Source organism: Silene latifolia, chromosome 9 (genome assembly GCF_048544455.1).
Source record: "Silene latifolia isolate original U9 population chromosome 9, ASM4854445v1, whole genome shotgun sequence".
In the NCBI taxonomy this organism is placed as follows: domain Eukaryota; kingdom Viridiplantae; phylum Streptophyta; class Magnoliopsida; order Caryophyllales; family Caryophyllaceae; genus Silene; species Silene latifolia.
In genome coordinates, this window is record NC_133534.1 from 96,187,375 (window position 1) to 96,205,260 (window position 17,886).

Genomic DNA, 17,886 nt, shown 5'->3' on the forward strand with positions numbered 1-17,886 from the left:
AAAGGTGTAAAGTTGACTTGAACGGTTCCAAGTTCCCAAAAAACTTGGTGGCGACTCTAATTGGTCTTAATTCGATTCGAAAGAACCTCGAGTCGATTATGCCTGGTGTGGATCTCGCGGACGCAGTTCCCGAGGGCCTTGTCCACAACATTCATCGAATTAATTCACTTATAAGGAATTTATGACTAAATTGACAAGATCTCTCACATAACTAAAATTGAGATTAGCCTTACCAATTAGTAACACCTATGAATCTCTTGTTCATTAGAGCCACGCTCGCCCAAGCGGGGTGTTCTCTTTTTACCTTGGGTAAGTAGGGTGGTAAGCGGTTATCACACGCCAAAATTGGTTGGACTCAACGGGATATAAGACGGTCTTGTGTTCCGGGGCTAGTAGATGAATTTGAGGAAATTTGTCGACCAAGAGTTCTAGAGGTAGAATTAGTCAACGTGACTTACCGAATTTACGCAATTATGGGATGTTTCGCCCAAGCGATGCTCATTTTTGTTTAATATTTGGGTCTTGGAATCATTTATATAATTTAGTGGGAGGTCATTATATAAATGCTAAAACTTGCTAAACATGTTTTTACAAGTAATGTTTTAAAACAATGAATGTTAATTTTTCCTTTTTGTTGTAGCATTTTAATTCGCAATGGCAACTTCATCAACTCCATCGACTACTTCACTAGGCAAAGATTCATGGCTAAGGTCCGTAATGGACAAATGTATTTTAAAAGATGACGGTAGTAACTTTCTTGAATGGGAATCCAACATCAAAAGTGCCGCGTTGTCCGACAATGTGCTCACTTACTTGACCGATGCTCCTCCTATCGAGCCTGGTGCAAGAGCTTCATCGGCGGTGCCGCCCATGGTGACTATGTGAGGATGTTGAATGATATCAAGAATGTGTTGATATGGTCAATATCGCCAAAGCTCAAGCTATCATGCATTTCTTTACATGCTTACGAGATATTCACTCGTATGATCACTATGTTTTCACAAACACCTAAAGTCCGTCAATACGATGAGGCGGCACGCTTCTTTGAAGCTAAGATTGAGAGGGGCCAAAAGGTTGGTCCCCATGTCCTTAAAATGGTCGAATATGTTTGTAACACCCCGATTTATAAAGGAGCCTCTAGCAAGACATTCCTTAATAAACCGGACTGTTACCATCTCGGTTTCCCGAGGTAGTGAATAACAAATTAAACTCCAAAACAAATTACATAATTTCTTTAACTTAATTTTTACAAAACCTCATTTAAATCAAATTACAAAGAACTAACATAAATAAAGGTTAAAGTCTTCTAAATGATGATCTAGCTACTAAGTCTTCTGATCCAGTGTCTCACGCCCATCAAGCTCCCATCCTATCTCATAAACCTGTCAAGTCCGCTCCCAATATTTGGATCGTCACGGTGTTCACGAATACACGGGGTCAACCACGAGGTTGAGTAGGGAATACAATGAAACAACAAAATATGATATGCATGCTCCTCCGTCACCTCCACCTCCATCTCAACTCATATCTCATAACCCGAACGCCCACCATACCGATCCCAAAGAGACTATCAATCGACCGTCGTCGATATACCACTCGAATTTGAGGTTATCCAGGCGTGTCCGCAGAACCCGCCTGGGCCTTATCACAACATCACAACGTATCACAACCTCGTCACCACCACACTATCCTCCAACTCCAATGCACATGAAATGCTTAACAGTAAACAATGCAATGCAATATGTATACCATTGAACTGATCAATTATAAAATCATGCCAGCTACAAAATGTTGTGATAGCATACTCAATACGATCAACTCGATCAATCACAATCCAGTATATGAGTCATAGCATAAAGCAACAACCACGAAATAAGTCAACGTTCACAACTTGGTCATACGAAACACAACAAATCAACACCATTCAACAACAACGATAATAAGTCAAGTGTATTTCCCTACCTTTTCGCAATCCAAGCACGCACAAGCAATCAGTTATGATCCTTCACATATCCATCACCTACATAACATAATTATGTATAATTATCACCTACTCAGTCAATTAATCATTCACATAACCTAGACTCATCGTAATTTAATAGGAATATCAACTTAAGGAACAAACACGACTTTCCCTGATTTTTCTGCACATGGCAGACTCGGTATAAAATGAATAACTAATTCCAGAAAATTCGAATTGATGCAAGGCCAATTGAATTGGAACCCCATGAGTCTTAGCTACCAATTATATCTAACGTGTTTTTCTCAAATTCCAAACTTATCAAGGGTTTTCAGACTAATTTCCAAAAACTGACAGAAACCGTCGCATAAAAAGTATTGATTCATAAAACGAGTTTGACAAATGATTTTTAAGTAAAACCAACTCCTAACTCATCTAAACTCTTTATATTAAATATATGAAGAAGCCCCAGCACCAATTCAATATCTAAATTATGTTTTAGAAGTAATCTTTCAGCCTCTACTGATTCGCGGACTTTTTGGATAGACGTTCACAAATAATTTCTTCAGGAAAAACTACACGATGAAATGCTACCAATTTTCACATGCATAAACTAGGCTTGGAATAAACATGAGTCTATTCTTTAACTTTTTGCATCCCACGAATTTAAGACAGGTAAAACACCCAAATAACACAGACCAACGAATCTGTAAATTGCTGTAACTATTCTATTCATTTATCTCATACAATTTATAATCAAAACCCCCAAACCAATTTCTAGGGTTACAAAAATTATTTCACTACTACTATAATTATGCTAACAATTGAATAAAGAGGTAATAGGATAGTCTACTTACGAAATAGGATGAGAATAGGCTGAGAAATCGCCTCGCAATGCCTCACGCGGCTCCCTTCACACACGACTCCCTCTTCTCTCTTCTCTCTCTTTTCTCACGGTTAAAGTGAATATGGTGATAGGGAGATTAGGGTTTGGTTAGATGAGTCATACATATAGGATAGGTGCTATTAAGACGATACGGGCCTAGCCTAGTTAGATTAATTAAAACCCGAGTCACATAATTACCCGAGTCACAAATACACTACACGACCCAGCTGGTAACTCGGCCTTATATAATATCATATTAAAATACCGGGTATTACAGTCTACCCTCCTTAAAAGAAACTTCGTCCCGAAGTTTACCCTCTCCACCAACCAATGCAAACGAATTATGAAACGCATATACAAAAGTATGTAAGGCACCCACCAAATTGAATATTAAACGCAGTATTACATTCCACCCTCCTTAAAATAAACTTCGTCCCCGAAGTTTAACCATAACAGAAACACATCATGTAACACTCCAACATAACCCACACAACGCATAACCAATATAGCCAAACTGAGAAATCACACATGAAAGTATAAAGATTTTACAATCCTACCCTCCTTAAACATGGTTACGTCCCCGTAACCTTCATTATTATAACAAAAGTTCCCAAACTACTGCTAACAACTGAAAGAGGATAAAAGATTCACAACTCACGCTCAAGTTAACTAATCCCTACTCAAGACAATCAATATACAAGCTCTCTCAAAGAAGCTACGATTCTTCTTTGCTCAAAGACATCGCCACGGATCGGAGCAAAAGCCACGTTGAATAACTTAAGACATTTCAGTATTAATCTAAACACTCTTCATATCAATCAATACATGCAATAACATTCACAGGATCTGCTTGTCAATCTAATTTATACATTACTACTCAGGTTACAAAGATGAAGATGCTTAGGTGCTCACATATGGTTCATGTCAAATAGCATATTTTCCAAGAAGTATTGGTAACCTTTATTCATGTGAATAATCAAATTATGAATGGAACAATGCTTTACAAGGTTACCAGTAAAAATCATTAGTAATTATTCATTTCACTAATCATTGTAATCTCATACCTTAGAAACATAGGGAATCAATCAACATAAGAAAAGAATTAGGGTCAAAACTTAATAAATCGATTTATGAAAATTTGTAACCTAATAGGTCCAAATCGACTTTCCTTTACATAATCGTATGCATTTAGGTCAAGACACAAAATCACCCATAAAATGAAGACAACCAGTTTCGCAACACTTATCGTCCTAGAAATATCTTTAATCCTCATAACAAAGGGTTGGGATTTATTCACGAATGACGAATGCACATTGATTGGCAAATTTTACAAGCTTATTGGTCGAGTCAATCAAGCGAGTAAACAGCGATATTGGAAAGTTAACATACAAGACTATCATACATAAAATTTTGTTCTTGGTGATAAATATATTTAAACTGCACCCAACACAATGACATAAAAGATTAAATGTATTTTAACTACACCAATTTTACAAATATTCATTACATATCATGCTAATATCAACATACCATGTTAACACACAACTCACTTAAATCACCACATTACATTTCCCGTTTTGACATTCGTAACTAACCACAACCCACCAATTCACTACATGAACGAACAACATGACTAAATTAACCCACTATTTGTGACTCCGTTCTAGCTTCATTCCTCCAGACTAGCAAATATCATGAAACCATACAACGGACATTAATCGGCCGGAAATCTCATTCAATTTATACTCACACGACAAAATTTAACTTCATTTTCAAAACTTTTACTTTCATCTTTGGACGGTGAATAACTTTCTTAACATAAATCTTATAACAGAGTCGTCCATAGAATCCATTTAACTCAAAATCAGATAAACTTAACTCAATTCCTTCAAACAATACAAGCTTAGGTGTCGACTCATATTTCGTAATTTACAGGTTCATCTTATTCATTTCAGTCCTATCTTTACTAATGAACGACTATTACCTCAACATCAGGATTTTAGTTGCACTTCTTTAATCAGTTATATTCACGGCTAACACGACTACAGCATTTAATCGGAGACCCCTTTTAGATAGTACACATTCCCTGGTGACGTCTCGTCAAAGCATACGATTTGTACCATAATGTAAAGCAAGTAACTACAAATTAACTGTGTTCAATCAAAATTTTACCTCTTTATTACAGATCTATTTATCACAGGTTGCATGGTCACACAAAAGTATAAGTACCAACTCAATTACATGTTAAATTTTAAAACGATTTATCACGTCATAAGAACTAGACAAGAGTCTAACCATATAGTCAATATAAGAAGATTATTAGTTTAGATCGGAGGCACATTATAAAATTCCCAGTTAAACTCCTTACGGAACCATCGACTGTGCGTCATGAGTAATTAACTTAATAATGTAGAAGTCAAACAACTGAAATTACAATTGAGTATTAATAGTTATATGATTCACAATAACAACAAAATTACTTCCATATCACACATATGTTTAACATTTTAGCAACCATACCATTCAATTGTATCCATCAACTCAGTATAATTCATTTTCAGCAAAAATAAAAGATATCGCATAAACAACTTAAACATGTACATATACCATCATATAACTTGTAAAACATTATCTATGACAAAAGATTAGCAAGGTGAACAAGTTCTCTGATTTGTACGGTTTGAACAAATAGGCAACTCGCGGCTCAATTAAACGTAACTATAACGACTATCATTTAAACATACGCATGACATGTGAATCATCAAAGGGTTATCTCATTATAATTCGACGGTTCGAGAATATATTTCAAATATCGTAACTATATCGTAACTATATCAACTATATTTCAAATATCGTGACAATTGCAACAATCACCTTAGCATTTCATGAAAATACAACTATGAACATATCCAATAAGGAACAACAACACTATTTTATTATCATATCATAAGTTTAGGTTCAACTGAAATAAATTAATGCAATGAAAGTAATAAGTATAACTATAGGCACACAGACTCACATAAAAGACATGAGAACTCAGATGACATCCTACATGTGTGAACATTTAGACATACTCATTACTACCATCAATGTGTAAGCATTTAAACATAATTATTATAAATATTCACGCGAGTATATTAGAACAATCAAGTTAACATTTAACGCCACCAACTTTACCAAGATATGACAATATAGTTTTATATTTATATATATCCGACCACTATACAAATATGATGAACACACCAGAGATATTACAACATGCCAAACATATATAAAATATGCAACAACTGGACTCGTATAAAATATTTCACCCTCGATTAAGGATCAGATTAAGCTATTCAATTTCACACATATTATCATGCCAACAATGTTATAAACTAAACTTTAATTTTTTTATCACTTGTTAAGATACATAACCAATGAATATGTGTGCTACTATCATCATATAAGGACACTCTAATTTCACATTAATAAGGCTCATGAAATAATCGAACAACTGTATGAAAACTCAACATAAAATTCACATTTTAAAAGTTATGATTCACGTTGTAACTTCCAAAAATCACGAATAAATAACCGTTCAACGAAAACTTGAGTTATATTACTTTTTATAACATACACAGAGTTAATAATTCGTGAGAAAAAAAATGAGGTCCAAAACTCAAGAATTCAATTTTTAAAGGATTTTGCAACTCAGTTGGTCCAAACAAGTATGTGACAGCAATTGGTCCGAAACTTGGGTCAGTTTGCATAACTTACCATTTAATATAGAGACATCAAGAATTTTCGTAGCTTATCAATTTGAAAACATATGCGAATCTTCTGATCGATGGAGTTGGAATTATGCAAAAATTATTAATACAATTTAAATTAGGATTTTTACAAAATCGTTGGTCAAAACATCACTGCACAGGAACTTCCTGACCACAGCCCGCTAAAATATTTATTACTCCTAATCTGTATATCCTATAAGCATGAAACCAACGCCAAATGAACATTAACTCCCGAGGCTATCTCCCATAAAAGTTTCATCCATAGGCAATAAACAGAAAAGAAATGGCAGTAAGGTCAATTAAAGAGTAAAATCAGACAAAACGAGTTTCAGCACTAGGTCATTCTTTACTATGTTACAAGCTCTTATGAACATACTATGTATACTAACCCATCCCAACTTAAATCTCACACTTTGTACTTACGTAAACATCTATCCCATAGAATCCCTTCGCATCTCGATCTACTCCTTACATCTAAATCACGATTGCTATGACTAGAAACATGCAATTCAATAGTGTTTCTGATTACTATCACAATATTATACTAGCATGGCTTCGGGATCACATAACCGCATATCATTAGACATAATAGTACTATCGACACATCATTCAACATCCATCCAGATAAATATCATCAATTCGCAATTATTTTCACGCTCACGATTACCACAATCCAACACTTCATTGATTATCAACCTGAACACGGAAATTTTATTTCTCATCTCCACAACATCATGTGATCACGTCATCATTCATACAAAATACTTACCGCAACTTTATCCTGCAGCATGGTTAGAATATATGGGTCTCAAGGTGTACATCCACTCGATTATATCCAAGGTTTTCCTTCTAACTTCCCCATTCACTCAATTTCTCTCGGGTTACCTGGTTCAAAACTGAGAGGGCAAAAGAGCACGCATTAAGGGCGCCTTCTTAACCGCACTGTGAGCTCCTAATAGTTTATTCCCAGGGGTACATTTTATTTAGACACATCCTACGTTCATTGGGTTCATTGGTTTAGGCCTGAGGATCGTTCGCTCTGATACCACTTTGTAACACCCCGATTTATAAAGGAGCCTCTAGCAAGACATTCCCTAATAAACCGGACTGCTACCATCTCGGTTTCCCGAGGTAGTGAATGACAAATTAAACTCCAAGGCAAATTACATAATTTCTTTAACTTAATTTTTACAAAACCTCATTTACATCAAATTACAAAGAACTAACATAAATAAAGGTTAAAGTCTTCTAAATGATGATCTAGCTACTAAGTCTTCTGATCCAGTGTCTCACGCCCATCAAGCTCCCATCCTATCTCATTAACCTGTCAAGTCTGCTCCCCAATATTTGGATCGTCACAGGTGTTCACGAATACACAGGGTCAACCACGAGGTTGAGTAGGGAATACAATGAAACAACAAAATATGATATGCATGCTCCTCCGTCACCTCCACCTCCATCTCAACTCATATCTCATAACCCGGAACGCCCAACCATACCGATCCCCGGTAGACTATCAATCGACCGTCGTCGATATACCACTCATGGTGAGGTTATCCAGCGGTGTCCTGCAGAACCCGCCTGGGCCTTATCACAACATCACAACGTATCACAACCTCGTCACCACCACACTATCCTCCAACTCCAATGCACATGAAATGCTTAACAGTAAACAATGCAATGCAATATGTATACCATTGAACTGATCAATTATAAAATCATGCCAGCTACAAAATGTTGTGATAGCATACTCAATACGATGAACTCGATCAATCACAATCCAGTATATGAGTCATAGCATAAAGCAACAACCACGAAATAAGTCAACGTTCACAACTTGGTCATACGAAACACAACAAATCAACACCATTCAACAACAACGATAATAAGTCAAGTGTATTTCCCTACCTTTTTGCAATCCAAGCACGCACAAGCAATCAGTTATGATCCTTCACATATCCATCACCTACATAACATAATTATGTATAATTACCACCTACTCAGTCAATTAATCATTCACATAACCTAGACTCATCGTAATTTAATAGGAATATCAACTTAAGGAACAAACACGACTTTCCCGATTTTCCCCGCACATGGCGCGGACTCGGTATAAAATGAATAACTAATTCCAGAAAATTCGAATTGATGCAAGGCCAATTGAATTGGTACCCCATGAGTCTTAGCTACAAATTATATCTAACGTGTTTTTCTCAAATTCCAAACTTATCAAGGGTTTTCATACTAACTAGTTTTAAACCCGTGCAAAATTGCACGGGTATGTATTTGGGCCGGTATTAATGTTTTTGGATGTATTTTTTTTTTTTTTTTTTGCATTTCTATTGTAATTATCTAGTTGGTCTAAATTAGCGATCTACATAATTAATGTTTACACCTGTTTCAAATACGTGTTCACATGCAATGGTCTAAGAGAAAATAACGTAATATAATATTGTAAATAAATTTTGCATATATAAAAAACTTTACATCCCAAAAAAATAATTATAATTTAATAATCAACTTTAACATAGCCAAATTATTCTAAAAATTGAAAATTCATGATAGTTGTTCTCGGGGATTTCACATTAATTGTTACATATTTTCCGTAATCACCAAGTTTTTTGGAGGTATGAACACCTATATATGTCAAGCATAAAGGCAAAGACGAATTACTTCATTAATTTCTGTAAAATATTCACATTATAGTTATTCAATCCCGTAAGTAAATGTAATTTATTCACGTAATTATGTAATTTTATTAGTAACTATGTAATTCAGTCCGATTATATGTAATTACTTTCATTTATTCCGATTTGTAATTCATTCCGTTTATATGCAATTTCTTTTACTTATGCCGATTATCTATTTATTTCATTAACTATATAATTCAGTTCGATTATATTTAATTACTTTCATTTATTCCGATTTGCAATTCATTCCGTTTATATGCAATTTCTTTTACTTCTGCCGATTATCTATTTATTTCATTAACTATGCAATTCAGTCCGATTATATGTAATTATTTTCATTTATTTCGATTTTTAATTCATTTTGTTTATATGCAATTACTTTTACTTCTGCCGATTATCTATTTATTTCATAAAATATTTTCTATGACATAATTTGTCGCATGTTTGTCAGAGACGATTTAAAGAAATAAACCCTTTCCACGTAAACGGGACCTACCATTACCTGAATTTCCCAAAAAAAAAAAAATTGGGTGAATGACGTGGCGCATCCAGTGTGGAGCATTGTCTTTTGCATTAATATAGATAAGATTTCCAAAAACTGACAGAAACCGTCGCATAAAAAGTATTGATTCATAAAACGAGTTTGACAAATGATTTTTAAGTAAAACCAACGCCTAACTCATCTAAACTCTTTAAATTAAATATATGAAAAAGACCCATCACCAATTCAATATCTAAATTATGTTTTAGAAGTAATCTTTCAGCCTCTACTGATTCGCGGACTTTTTAGATAAACGTTCACAAATAATTTCTTCAGGAAAAACTACATGGTGAAATGCTACCAATTTTCACAGGCATAAACTAGGCTTGGAATAAACATGAGTCTCTTCTTTAACTTTTTGCATCCCACGATTTTAAGACAGGTAAAACACTCAAATAACACAGACCAACGAATCTGTAAATTGCTGTAACTATTCTATTCATTTATCTCATACAATTTATAATCAAAACCCCCAAACCAATTTCTAGGGTTACACAAATTATTTCACTACTACTATAATTATGCTAACAATTGAATAAAGAGGTAATATGATAGTCTACTTACGAAATAGGATGAGAATAGGCTGAGAAATCGCCTCGCAATGCCTCACGCGGCTCCCTTCGCACACGGCTCCCTCTTCTTTCTTTTCTAATGGTTAAAGTGAATATGGTGATAGGGAGATTAGGGTTTGGTTAGATGAGTCATACATATAGGATAGGTGCTATTAAGACGATACGGGCCTAGCCTAGTTAGATTAATTAAAACCCGAGTCATATAATTACCCGAGTCACAAATACACTACACGACCCAGCTGGTAACTCGGCCTAATATAATATCATATTAAAATACCGGGTATTACAATGTTGACATCCTAGAGCGTCTAGGGTGTAATATTCCTAAAACTCTTGTGGTGGATCGTATCCTTCACTCACTCCCCACCAAGTTTGCCCACTTTAGGGTAAACTACAACATGAATGACATGGATAAGAGTTACCATGAAATTCATGCACTCCTCACCCAAGCGGAGAGGGATATGGAGGCTAGTGGGAGTGAAAAGGGAGATGTTTTAACCATGAAGTTAAAGAACATGTCTCTTGGAGTCAAGAAAGGAAAAGGGAAAGAAAAGTCCCAATTCAAGAAATCGTCAAAGAAAATTGACAAGGGAAAGGGGAAGGCCGTTGTGAATGGCAATCCCAAGGCAAAAAGTGTCAAGCTCTCCGAGGCCGAATGTTTCCATTGTAATGGGAAGGGGCATTATAGGAGGAGTTGTCCCAAATACTTGGAGGATCTCAAGGAAGGGCGTGTGACGCCTATTGGTATGATTTCCTCTCTATATGTGATATACGTTAATTATGCTTGTACTTCCACTTGGGTACTTGATACCGGATGTGGCTCTCACCTTTGTAACCATTTGCAGGGTATAAGGGACGTGCAAGCACTAGCAAAAGGTGATGTGGATCTCCGCATGGGCAATGGAGCTAGAGTAGCCGCCGTTACCGTAGGGACCTATGTGCTCACTTTAGCTAGTGGTTTAGAGTTGTATTTAAATAAGTGTTATTTTGTACCAACTTTAACAAAGAACATCATCTCCATTTCCGCGTTAGACGCGGAAGGCTTTTATTTTATGATTAAGGACAAGTGTTGTACTTTTTCTTTAAATGATGTGGTTTATGGCAAGGCCATTTCAATTGGAGGCATTTATGTTTTAAATGATGTTAATGACGTTTATCATATGGAAACTAAAAAGCTCAAAAAGGGTGATCCAAACGAATCCTACCTTTGGCATTGTCGTTTAGGCCACATAAACGAAAGACGCATTAAGAGACTTGCTTCATCAAAAGTGCTCAAACCATTTGGTTTCGAATCTTATGGTACATGCGAGTCTTGCCTTTTAGGCAAGATGACTCGTGCACTTTTTGCGGGAAAAGGGACACGAGCTAGTGAGGTTCTGGCTCTCATAGACACGGATGTGCGTGGACCATTAACCATCATCGCTAGAGGAGGTTTTCACTACTTCATTACTTTTACTGATGACTTAAGTAGATATGGGTATGTCTACTTAATGAAGAACAAGAGTGAAGCCTTTGACAAGTTCAAAGAGTTTAAAAAAGAAGTAGAGAACCAATTGGATAAAAAGATAAAGACTTTACGGTCCGACCGTGGTGGTGAGTATCTAAATATTGAATTTGATTCACACCTAAAAGATTGTGGTATAGTATCACAATGGACTCCTCCTGGCACACCGCAACTAAATGGTGTGGCCGAAAGGAGAAACCGAACTTTACTTGATATGGTTCGGTCAATGATGAGTCTAACTGAGCTTCCTAGTTCATTTTGGGGTTTTGCACTCTTGTCTGCAGTATTTTCACTAAATCGAAGCCCGACTAAAGTGGCCGATAAGACTCCATATGAGATATGGACAGGGAGAGTCCCTCATTTGTCATTCATGCGTATTTGGGGTTGCGAAGCGTACGTTAAGATCAAGTCTGACAATAAGCTTGCACCCAGGTCTGGCAAATGTCTTTTTGTAGGATATCCAAGGGAAACACGTGGCTATTACTTCTACAATAAACACAAGAACAAAGTGTTTGTGGCTCGTGATGCTGTCGTTCTAGAAAAGGAATTTATTTCTAGAAGACAGAGTGGGAGAAAATTTTAACTTGAAGAAGTTCGAGAGCCACAAACCGAAAATGAGGTAGAGGAGAACGTGGAGGATAGCATTCCCTCTTCCTCTGAAATGGTAATTATTCCTAGAAAGTCAAGTAGGATTTCTAATCCACCTGATCGCTACCTTGGTAATATCGAAGAGGATGGTGTTTTGTTACTTCTTGAAAGTAATGAGCCCATTACCTACAAATCGGCCATGTCTAGTCCCGACTCCTCGCTTGGGCTAGAAGCCATGCGGTCCGAAATGGATTCCATGTACGAGAACCAAGTATAGGACTTGGTGGATTTACCTGAGGGAGTGCGACCTCTTCAGTGTAAATGGATATACAAAATTAAACTCGGCGTGGATAAACATGTGGATGTTTACAAAGCTAGATTGGTGGCAAAAGGTTTCGCCGAAGTTCATGGTTTACACTATGATGAAACCTTCACTCCAGTTGCTATGCTAAGGTCCATTAGGATAATCTTAGCGGTTGCCGCATTTCATGATTATGAGATTTGGCAAATGGATGTCAAAACCGCCTTCTTGAATGGGATTCTAGAAGAAGAGGTGTACATGATATAACCCGAACGTTTTGTGGATACATCTAACCCTAAGAAGGTGTGTAAGCTCAAGAAGTCCATTTATGGCCTTAAGCAAGCATCTAGGAGTTGGAATCATCGCTTTGATCATGTCATTAAACAATACGGTTTCACTAGAAGTGTGGAAGAACCGTGTTTATACATGAAGTTTAGTGGGAGTAAGGTTGTATTCCTTGTCCTATATGTGGATGACATATTGCTCATTGGGAATGACATTCCATCACTCACTTTCGTTAAGGAGTGGCTAGGGAAACCCTTCCAAATGAAGGACTTGGGAGAGGCACAACGAATCTTAGGTATCCGGATCTATAGGGATAGGTCCAAAAGGATACTAGCATGTAGTCAAGAAGCTTATATTGACAAAGTTCTTGACCGGTTCAATATGAAAGACTTCAAGAGAGGATTTCTACCTATGGGCCAAGGGATTACTTTGAGCAAGTCACAGTCTCCCTCTACCCCTAAGGAAATTGAACACATGAAGACCGTCCCTTATGCTTCCGCTGTTGGGTCTATCATGTATGCTATGATTTGCACTCGTCCCGACGTTGCGTATGCCTTGAGCATGACAAGTCGGTATCAAGCCAAGCCTGGTGAGAGTCACTGGATAGCCGTAAAGAACATCCTTAAGTACTTGAGAAGAACTAAGGATTCGTTCTTAGTGTTTGGAGGAGAAACTGAGTTGTGTGTAAGAGGTTACACGAACGCAAGTTTCCAAACCGATCGGGATGACATGAAATCCCAATCCGGCTACGTGTTTATGCTAAATGGAGGAGCTGTTTGTTGGAAGAGCTTCAATCAAAGTGTTACTGCGGATTCTACAACAGAGGCTGAGTACCTTGCAGCGTCTGAGGCTGCCAAGGAAGTTGTTTGGATTAGGCAATTCATGGAGGGGCTAGGAGTAGTCCATTCCGCCAAAGATCCTATCACTCTATATTGTGATAACAGTGGAGCTATTTTTCAAGCCAAAGAGCCTAAGTCTAGTAACAAATCTAGACACATTGAAAGGAAATACCATGTAATTAGAGATTATGTGGAAAGGAAGGAAATTGACATTTGTAAGGTTGGGGCAGATGACAACATTGCTGATCCTTTAACCAAGCCTTTCTCAAAGGCTAAGCATGATGGTCATGTCGTCTCTATGGGATTGAGACGAGTACCAGATTTTCTTTAGATTATGGATATGTAATAATTGGATAGTGTATCTTTTATTATATATATATATAATAATCATATTCATTGTTTTCGTATTCATTCTTTTATGAATTTTTATTTAGTGTGACTAAATTTTAATACCTTATTTATCTGAATAAGTTGTGGAGACAATGTTGAACACTATTCAAGTGAATAAGATGAACATTGTATTTTGTCCCTAGTCACTTAATGAGGTGATGTCTCGGAGTGACTAGATTGTAAGTCGACTGATGGTTGTTCAACACCATAAGGTCATATGTGATGACTGGTCGATTACATAGGCAGAGTGTGTGACACTTTGCCGGACAGTGACCATTTAGAGAGTCCCTAAGTTCTATTATAAACGCCTGGTCGTGGCGGGGATCTCTAAGATGTTCTAATGAGTCGATTCTTTTGACTGGAGACTATTATTTGAGCAGGTGCAGCTTCCGAGTGACTTTGGTTTTTGTCCTAGGTCGTGCCGTGAAAGGAGGCCAAAAGGGCATTTACTAGGTCATGGTGAGCTGTATTGTGCAATAGGATAGATAGGGCATACAGGAATTGTCCACCCACGTTGGGTAACTATATCTCAAGGCCACTCGAGGAGTTAATGACTAGAAATGCGTGGCCACGCTCGAAAGTAATCTGTGAGAGATTTTTCTGGTCAGGTAGTCACACTCCCGATCGAGAAAACCACTCACGATGTGTTCATGTGCAAGTGCGACCTGAAAGACACCTTGCATGGAGTGGGAGATTATAACGGACAAGAGAATTGGTAGCGCACACCTTGTGTCGGACAAGTGGGAGATTGTTGGAGTTAGTGTCCTCCACAATAGTGCATTAACATAATAAATCTAATTAATAGAATATCATCAGATATTTAATTATTTGATCCTCGTCAGTTGATTAACGTAAATCGATAACGGTTGGCTGACTAGAGTTTGACGTTATTGTCGTGAGACGGCGGTGATCAACTGGCCCCTTTCGGTCACACCTAAAGGAACGAACCCCAATTGATAACTAATTAATTGTATGAGATACAATTTATTTAGTCCCTTGATTTATAGACTAAGAGGTTAGTCGATTATTATTAGAGAGATTTCGAGTTGCGAACTCGAGGAGCGGCAGTTATTATTTAATTATGCGATAATTAAATAATAAGTTTTGGAAAACGGGTTTTAGTTAATTAACTGTTAATTTACTAAAATTGTACTAATTGATTAATGTGATTAATATTAGTACGTAACTAATATGTGTAGTGCTACACGTATATTTACGGAGTGAATTGGACGAATTTATTATGGAAGCATTTAAACATGATACGATGTTTAAAATGAAAATTACACGGATTTGTGCGACAAATATAAAACCAACATGGACCCGTATATGGTCATGTGGACCGTGTAAAATAAGTGTAATGGATGATTACTCACATAATCATTTTACCTTATTTTGTATACTACCATAATATATATCTTATACTAGATTTTGCATGTGATGTAAGATAAAATTATAAGACAAAAAAAAAACATGTCCACTTGAGGACTCCACCCGCCACTTCCTTTCCTCCATACACACTCCATATATTTGTTCACTACTTCACACTATCACTCTTACACAATTCATTACATTTTTGCATGTGAACAAACTTCTTCCATCTCTCTACAATAATTCTCTAGTATACATTATTAGTAAAAAAAAGTTAGTAATATTACTAGTATTATTATCAAGGGCACATATTAATAAGTTACTAGTTCATACTTGTTAATATTATTGGGTAGTTCTTGGGTGCTACTTGGAGGAGACTTTCTAGTTGAAGGTTTTTCAAGGAGGATCATCCACATCATTTTAGCTCAAGAACAAATTAGTAAGGAGAACTAATTTGTGCCCATTTTACCTTATATTCAATGTAAGGAAATTGTTTTTCCTTATACTTTCTTTTTATGCTTTCATATTTGCATGCATGTTACATAGATCACATAAACAACAATTTATGAGATAAATTTATTTTATTAGAGAGTCTAATATGGATCTATGATCTTGCAAATGCATGTTCTAGTTGCTCTTCACAATAAACAATAGGGTTTGCATGGCTAGACTTTAGGTAATCATCATGTTCTCCACTAATTTAAACAACACAATATTAGCCTAATTTTTCCCTTAATTTCGGCACACATAGATAATATGGACTCCATATTATCTTTGTCAAAATGTCAATTTGTCTTATGTCACATGTCATATGTTACATAAATTTGTTATGTATTTTTAACGTATTAAAAATCAACGTATTAATAAAAATACGTCATATACAAAAATCGACTTTAGTAATTCGCAATTACTTGTACCAAAATATTTTACCAATTATAAATCACAATAAATTGTATTTATAATAATTCATTCAATTTCAATTGTTTCCTTAAACAATAATTTCATCTGAATAATGAAACAATTCGATTACTCAGACCGTATCTCATTAAATCATATTATAATGAAATACGTAAATATTACTTCCAAAATCGTCCATCAATTTTAAATATTTTAATTGACCTGTATCTTCATACGATCAATTTAAATGATCAATTATGAGTGTTGCCCTATAGGTATGACCTAGGGGATCAACTGATCACCACCGTCGCACGACAGTAATGTCAAACTCTAGTCATCCAATCATTACCGATATGTGTGGACCAGTTGACTGTAAAATGTTACTTCCCAATTGTATTCTTTATAATGAGATTTAAACATGTGATCATTATGATCAACAGTTGTGATCGCATTATTGTCGGAGGACACATATTCCAACACAAAGGCCTTCTAATCTTGTCTCTCCTTGATGCTTGGTCATTGAATTCAATCAATTTAGTCTCATTTTGCCATGAAAATGCAAGGTTTGCACTCCTTTCCTACCAAGGACACAAAACCTCAAAGAATATGTAATACAAAGAACTAAAGACAATAAATGACCCAAATATGCACTAAAAAGCATGGGAACAAGGCTAATTCATGGACTAAATATGCTTTAATTATGGTCACATCAGTGGTGCATTGCAAATGAAGAAATTCCTTTTTTTTTTAATTAAGAAATAATCTCCTTTTTTTTATCATACACGCATAATTCAATTCGTTTGGTACCGAAAATCGCCTCTGGTTTCTCATCTCGTTCAGCAAACTTCAAGTAAGTCGTTTTCCCGAAACCTCGACTTCGTTCAGCTATTTGAATTAGGGCATCTGATAAGCACTTTAGGTATAAAATTCTACTCTTTCCTGCGTCAGATTTCGATATAATTACCGTCATAATATAAGAGCACTTATCACATTGTTGTCATGTCCTCTATACGTCGGCATTCATGACGTTAACATTCATCCCTTTTTTTTTACTCATACAGAAGTCACTTTGACTAGTACCGAAAACTGACCTGCCTCTAACTTATTGCAATAGTTCGACAATTTCCGGTAAGTTACGTGTCTTGCTCGCCCTATTTTGTTTTTTACATTGATTCCCGTCTCACTTCAGCTTTAGTGTGGTTGATCACTATGTTCCTCGCCGATCGCTTTATGTATGACCAAAAGATGAAACGTTGTTATGGCTTAAGGTCTTAGCTTGACACTGAACTTTC